The sequence below is a fragment of the Aethalodelphis obliquidens genome, unplaced genomic scaffold (genome assembly GCF_003676395.1).
Source record: "Aethalodelphis obliquidens isolate GAN/ISIS:26980383/991018 unplaced genomic scaffold, ASM367639v1 scaffold13, whole genome shotgun sequence".
Classification (NCBI taxonomy): Eukaryota; Metazoa; Chordata; class Mammalia; order Artiodactyla; family Delphinidae; genus Aethalodelphis; species Aethalodelphis obliquidens.
Genome location: NW_020837957.1, coordinates 30629956 through 30637079, shown reverse-complemented (window position 1 = coordinate 30637079; position 7124 = coordinate 30629956).

Here is a 7124-nt window from a genome sequence, read left to right as displayed (position 1 = left end):
CCATTAAAACAAAAGAGTTCAGAGGAATGGCAAAATACGAAAGCAATAATTTTCACTTACACTACCAACAATCAGTTGGAAAATATAATAGAAAAAATATTCCACTCAAAATAAGAATTTAAAAGGGAGGGAGGAGATCACCCAAAAGAAAAATGGGCAAAGAATGTTAACAAGCAATTAAGACAAATATGCAAATAGCCAATTAACATGTGAACAGATGTTCAAACTCAATAATAATCAAAAATATATAAATTAAAACAAGATATCATTTTCCCCTTATGAGGACTGAAATGATTAAAAACACGGGTAATACCCTATCTTGACATGAAATGTGGAAGGAAGAGCCACGCTTATACAAGTAGTATTACCCAGAATCCACACAGGAAATAAACAGCACGCTCAAATTGGGAAATTTGAAGAGCATTTAATAAAAGGATTATTCATAAGGGTGTGGGCAGGGTGGAGGGAACCCAAAAGGGATAAGGCAGTCCCCAAGGCTGGAGCAACGAAGTTGAGCAGAGAGGCTCACCTACCAGAACTGTGACCTTGGGTCTAGGGAGGCAGCCATCCCTCAGCAATCCCACAGGGAGGACCAGGAGAAGCAGTATCTCAGCTGAATTCTCCTTCCCTCTCACCTCCTGCCACGGCCCCACCCTGCAACCCTTCCATCAGTCGACCCAGCCCTACCAAAAGCCAGAAACCAAGGGACCCGTACTCCCAGGTCAGCCTCATTCTCTAACACCATATACAAAAATAAATTCGAAGTGGATTAAAGACCTAAATGTAAGGCTGGAAACCATAAAACTGCTAGAGGAAAACATAGAACACTCTTTGACATAAATCATAGCAATATTTTTTTTGGATCTGTCTCCCAAAGCAAAGGAAATAAACGCAAAAATAAACAAATTGGACCTAATTAAACTAAAAAGCTTTTGCACAGGAGGATTGGGAAGGAGGAGGAGGAGGAGGATTGGGAAGAAAGCTCAGGGCTCCAGGGTCAGCCAGGTCTGGGTTTGTATCCCATTGACTTGCTCAGTCAGTGTTCTTTTGACTGCGAAAAACAGAAAGAAAATCAAACTGACCTGAGAAAAATGTTTTGGTCAAGACTCACACCACCAAACCATGAGTAAGCCTTCAGAAACACCTGGATCCAGAGAATGGAACCTCATCAGGTTCTTTCTTTCTCTTCCCCCCATCTACTGACTGTCCCCTCCCAGAGTCTACCAGCTCTGCTCCTTAGAGTTGGTTTCATTCTCTCAGGCCCTCTGTTCCCACAAGTTCAATCCATGGTCACTGGCAATACTAAAAATATATTCTTCAAGTTTCATGGCCAGAGAAAAAAGAGCTTCCTGGTGCTTCAGTTGAAACTGTCTCAGGAAATGGCACTGGTCAGACAAGCCTGGATCACATGGCCAACCAAGAATGAATCATCAGGGCTTCCCTCCCTGGTGGCGCAGTGGTTGAGAATCCGCCTGCCAATGCAGGAGACACGGGTTCGATCCCTGGTCCGGGAAGATCCCACATACCACGGAGCTGCTAAGCCTGTGCGCGACAACTACTGAGCCTGCGCTCTAGAGCCCGTGAGCCACAACTACTGAGCCCGCATGCCGCAACTACTGAAGCCCGCATGCCACAACTACTGAAGCCTGCACGCCTAGAGCCCGTGCTCCACAACGAGGGAAGCCACCGCAATGAGAAGCCCGCGCATCGCAACAAAGAGTAGCCCCTGCTCACCGCGACTAGAGAAAGCCCGTGCGCAGCCACCAAGACCCAATGCAGCCAAAAATAAATAAATAAATGTTAAAAAGAAAAGAATGAATCATACGGCAAGCCAGGGCAACAGGGCATGACGAGTGGCCCTGTCTGGCACAATGTCAACTCTGTGGCCAAAGGACGGAAGCATTCTGTTTGGCCCTCACCGCAACTACAGGTATCAGATAGAGGAAACACGATCTCCCCAAAAGAGAAATATTCTTCTGGACAATAAAAAGGTAAATAAACACTACATATATAGTAACCTTGGACAAATTACTTAACATCTCTGAACCTCAGTTTCCTCATATGTATGGATAAAATGAAGGAGGTGATGGTACCTATATCATAGGTTTGTTGTGGGATTAACATTGTGGGTTAATTTTATTCTTATTACTTTATCATTCTCTTTATCTTTGTATTTCCATATTATTTTATTTTTTAAAAGAACATGTAGTACTTTTATTTACGAATAAGAAAGCTATTTCCATTTTGAGAAGAGAGTTCAACAGTATAATTAAGGAAAAGCCAACAGGCAAGTTAATCATTAATTATTTAAAATTTGCGTTTTATATCTACCATTTACAATGTAACTGTCATTACAGTTACCACATTCTGTGTTTTACATTATCAAGTTTAATTCTCACAATCACTCCATGAAGTAGGTACAATTCCCATTTTAGTGACCAAACTGAAACTCAAAGAAGTAACTTACCCAAGTGTTGGGCTGCACCCCTCCGGCCTACAAGGCTTGTACTTGCCCAGCTTCAAGATGGAAGAAAGAGTGGGGAGTCAGCGACAGAGACATCAGTGGTTTAAAGGATGGGGGAGCTTACACGTCTGAAGCAAGGTCCTGGAGCAACACCCCATCGTGTGCGGCAGACTGTTGTCAGGATATGGTGGCAGTCTTTGGGGAAGGAGAGGTTACCAGTTATAGGGGCAGTTGATGCCAGGTTGGCTCATCAGTTACCAGGGAAACCAGCAGAGGGGCACGCCCCTCACCCCCACTTTGATAAGAACAATCACTCACTGGGGCCTGGGGCAAGTACTCAGGAAGGTCAGTCAGGTGCATAGGGTGTAGGCGCAGCAGGCACTCGTCAGGCAGGGGATGCACAGAAAGCAAGAGGACTGCCATCTTGAGTGGTCTGACCATACACCAAGGACACAGACCAGTAATTAACAGAGCTGCTGGGTAAACTCAGGATTGTCTAAAGGGGTCTGCAAACTACAGCCTGTGGGCCAAATCCCACCTGCCACCTGTTTTTCTATGGCCCATGAACTAAGAATGGCTTTTCCACTTTTTAACTGTCAAAACAAATGAAATAAATACTTTGTGACATAGGAACATTAAATGAACTTCAAATTTCAGTGTCCATAAGTAATGTTTTGGTGGAACACAGTCACACCCATTTGTTCTCATCTCTCTATGGCTGCTCTAGTGCTGCAGTGGCAGAAGGAAGTAGCTGGGACAGAGATCACACGGCCCACAAAGCCTAAAATATTTACTATCTGGTCCTTTACAGAAAAAGTGTGCCAACCCTGGTCGAAATCCAAAATCCACTGTCTTTCAAGTACATCTCACTGCCTCTCCTTGATAGTGCCTAAAAATTATCTGTTGGATGCTGTCATTAGGAATCTCTGGTGGCCCAAACAAGAGAATTTCAGTGCAAGAAAACAGAAGAGCATGAGCAATTCATCTTGTGGGGAATGCAGAGAGAAAAAGGAGGCAAAAAAGCGTCTGCAGCCATACCACCCTAAATGCACCAGTTCTCAAAAGCTAAGCAAGGGGGGCCTCCCTGGTAGCGCAGTGGTTAAGAATCTGCCTGCCAATGCAGGGGACACAGGTTCGATCCCTGGTCCGGGAAGACCCCACACACCAAGGAGCAACTAAGCGCGTGCGGCACAACTACTGAGCCCGCGTGCTGCAACTACCAAAGTCCGCGTGCCTAGAGCTCATGCTCCGCAACAAGAGAAGCCACCACAATGAGAAGCCCGCGCACCGCAATGAAGAGTAGCCGCCGCTCGCTGCAAGTAGAGAAAGCCCGTATGCAAGAACGAAGACCCAATGCAGCCATAAATCAATCAATCAATCAATAAATAAATAAAATTAAAAAAAAAAAACCTAAGCAAGGTCGGGGCCTGTTAGTACTTGGATGGGAGGTAAAAACTGCACCAAATGATGACATCTGCTCAGGACAGAGTAGGGGAAAGAAACAAGGTTACCGGTTCCCACATGGAGCGACCATCCACTGACAGCACGCTGTCAAGTTGAATGCCTGAACTCAATATCACATATTATTCACAACACCTAGTGGGGTAGGAAACTTTTTGTAATAAAAAATTTAGACGTAAACCCTGCACTATTATACATTTACACCACCCAAAAGCAACAAAAATAAAAGGGATGGGGGTAAGAAGTGACCTATTAAAATTCTTATAATCAAAGCTAAAAAACTTTGAATCAGTTTGTAAATATCAGAAGATAGTCTGCTTTTCACTATACATAAAAAATATGGACTTCCAGATTCAAAGCGATCCTAGGGGGGTTTCTAATATACTCCCTGCTTCATTATACCATTGCTACATTACACCATCCTTGGAAAATAATTGTCTACTATTTTCTCAAAAATCTCTTAAGGCTGTACGACCACATGTGTTCACACAATCTTTTCTCATAACCTTTATACATAAGCGATGTTTCTGATATAATCAAAACATCACCATTGAGAATAATTTTTCAGAGATGGAATAGTAAATCCATGACTTCCTTTTACTTCTTCACTGATCTACTGTGCAGCTTAGATATACATGACTCTTACCCAGGCTCTAAGTTCTTTACTTATGAATCTAAGCTAATATGGAATATTTAAAGACTTAGGCTTACAAATTTTATGAATTCCCTTACAGTTTCCGACAACAGATGTCAAGTAAATACAAGGCATTCTCATCATGGTATCACTAGACACTATTTCTCAAGGTTAAAAACCTGAGTTCCCCTAAAAGAACTAAGGAGCCACTGAGCCACTAGCGAAGGAGGACTAGACTGAAGACACAATGAGAGGGGTGACCACCACTTGTTAGCTGCATGCTTAGGCAAATGACTTAATCTCTTAGCCTCCACTTTCTTTACTGTTGAGTGGTTGTGTGTATTAATGTCTCTTAAAGCCCTCTGCACACTACTAAGTGCTGTAAGAAATGTGAGTTTGTATTATTGTCCTAAATAATTGTCCCTAGGATCTCAAAGACCACTGATTTAGAAACACAGTACATTTCATACATAGAGCCAGATCATTTTTAAGCTTCTGAGGACTGCTTAGGGTTAAGAAAGCATAGCATATATTTCATGAACAGCATTACAGGTAGGAATTAAACAGGAAAAGGTTGATGGTTTGAGAGAAATAGAGAACATTTTGTTCTAACTCACTCATACGTTCTTTGTCTCATTGGGCTTCATAAAGCTACAGTGAAGTCTTGATTGGAGATTGCATATTACCTGGCAGGTTAACCTTTCTCTTCTACAGGATTTGGGTTCAAAAGATGATGACAAAACCACCATGTGTCTAAAAACTGATGTTTTCAATTCTACTGTGTAAGCAGGTTGAGACTGCTATGCCTGTTAATTAACCCCTCAATCCCCTCAAGGTAATTGAAGCATAAATTTAAGATAAGATTTATACAGTAGATAAAGTAAAGAATCCAGAGCATGCTTCTCCCACCCTATGCCCCTTCCTATCTCAGTCTGACAAAAAGCAGATTCCACAGCCTGAGCCCAGATCCACTGAGAGGAGTGAGGTGTGCACTTTGAAATAAAATAAAGCATAACACTTCACACAATATTGTCAAATGTATACTTTATAAATGTCTGGTCTTACAGAATTTTCCTGTTCTCCTTATGTATATTTTTGTGTAGAGAAAGGATAAACAGATCCCATTGTCTTTTCTCATTTTGTTAAACGTTGTAGTATTAGGCCAATTCTAACATATCAACTACTTTAACTTAAAAATTATTTTAGTTACAGACAATGATCTGTTTGGCTTTGTTCAAAATCAGCTCCAGGATGATCCTTCTTATATTTCCATTAACTATGAAATTAAATAGAGGAGGCAATTTTTAAAAGAGAAATATTACTTTTAGCCTGAAACCCTAAGTATTGAGTTTTGCCTGCAGTGGGTTTTTTTCAATTAAATTATAAACCATGGGAAATAGAGATTTATAATGGGAGTGCTGATACAATCTTAACTATAGGGAAACCATCCTACGTGCTCTATGCAGTATATGGATGGATTATTTGCATTAAATTATCTTTAGGAAATGCAAACAAAAAAAGAAAAATGTAAAGCTTGTTGCATTATTAGCATAAAATTAAAGTCCTTGAATGCATAATTGTTCCATACCCAAAGCACTGACGGATTTTATTCTTAGAGTTCAAAGACCTCCTGATTAATATGCAAAATAGCCTCATTTCATAAGCAGGGGTTTTTTTCCCCCTCTCAGAAAAGAGACAGTTCTTTCCTGGAGGAAAATACTATGAAGTTTAGAAAACACTAACTAATATTGATATAAAAGCCCACACATCTATATAGCCAAAAACAATAACAACTAGGTGCTATTAGAATATTTATATTTCTTCAGTCTGCACATGACTATAAATTGTATGTTTAACCAAATAATATCTAGCTTAAGAAGATTAAGTGTACAAAATAAAAAGAGAAAACACTGTCTTTCTCTAGAAAGGTTTACCTATTTGTATAGTAACTTTTTAAAACTATTTAAAAGAAAGAAAATCCAATAAAAAGAGAAATTCTGGATCTAGTAGTATAAATTTAAATTATCTGACTCCAAATCTAAATTTACAAAGCAGGCTCCCTCCAATTTACATGGCCCCAGTCACCAAAGACTTGTAACAAGAAAACAATAATAAAGTTTAAATAAAGTTAAAAAGTACGTCAACAAATAAATGATTCTCCAGAATTCTAATTTTTTCTTATTTTTCTCTAAATAAATATCAGAATACTTTAATCCCTGGAAGTGATTTACTGGGTTATCTTCTTTAATAAATTTCTTTCCAGTGTGGACAGTACAGAACAACTGATTTTTATTCTGAATATTTAAATAATTTTAAATAATTTATGTTCTTTAGAGTATCTGACCCATGTTGCAAATCAAACTATAACCACCACAGCACATTGTCAAGTTCGAGAAAATGTAGTAATTTCTTTCGACCAAGAAATGTTTCTTAAAAAGAGATATGAGGTCTTAAAATTCAGTGCAGTCCCAAATGTGTCTCATTCATTTGAACAATGGCACGTCAGTATATGGAACTCAACCTCCAGCTGTAACACCAGGTTCACTACCTGATTAGGAGTAATAC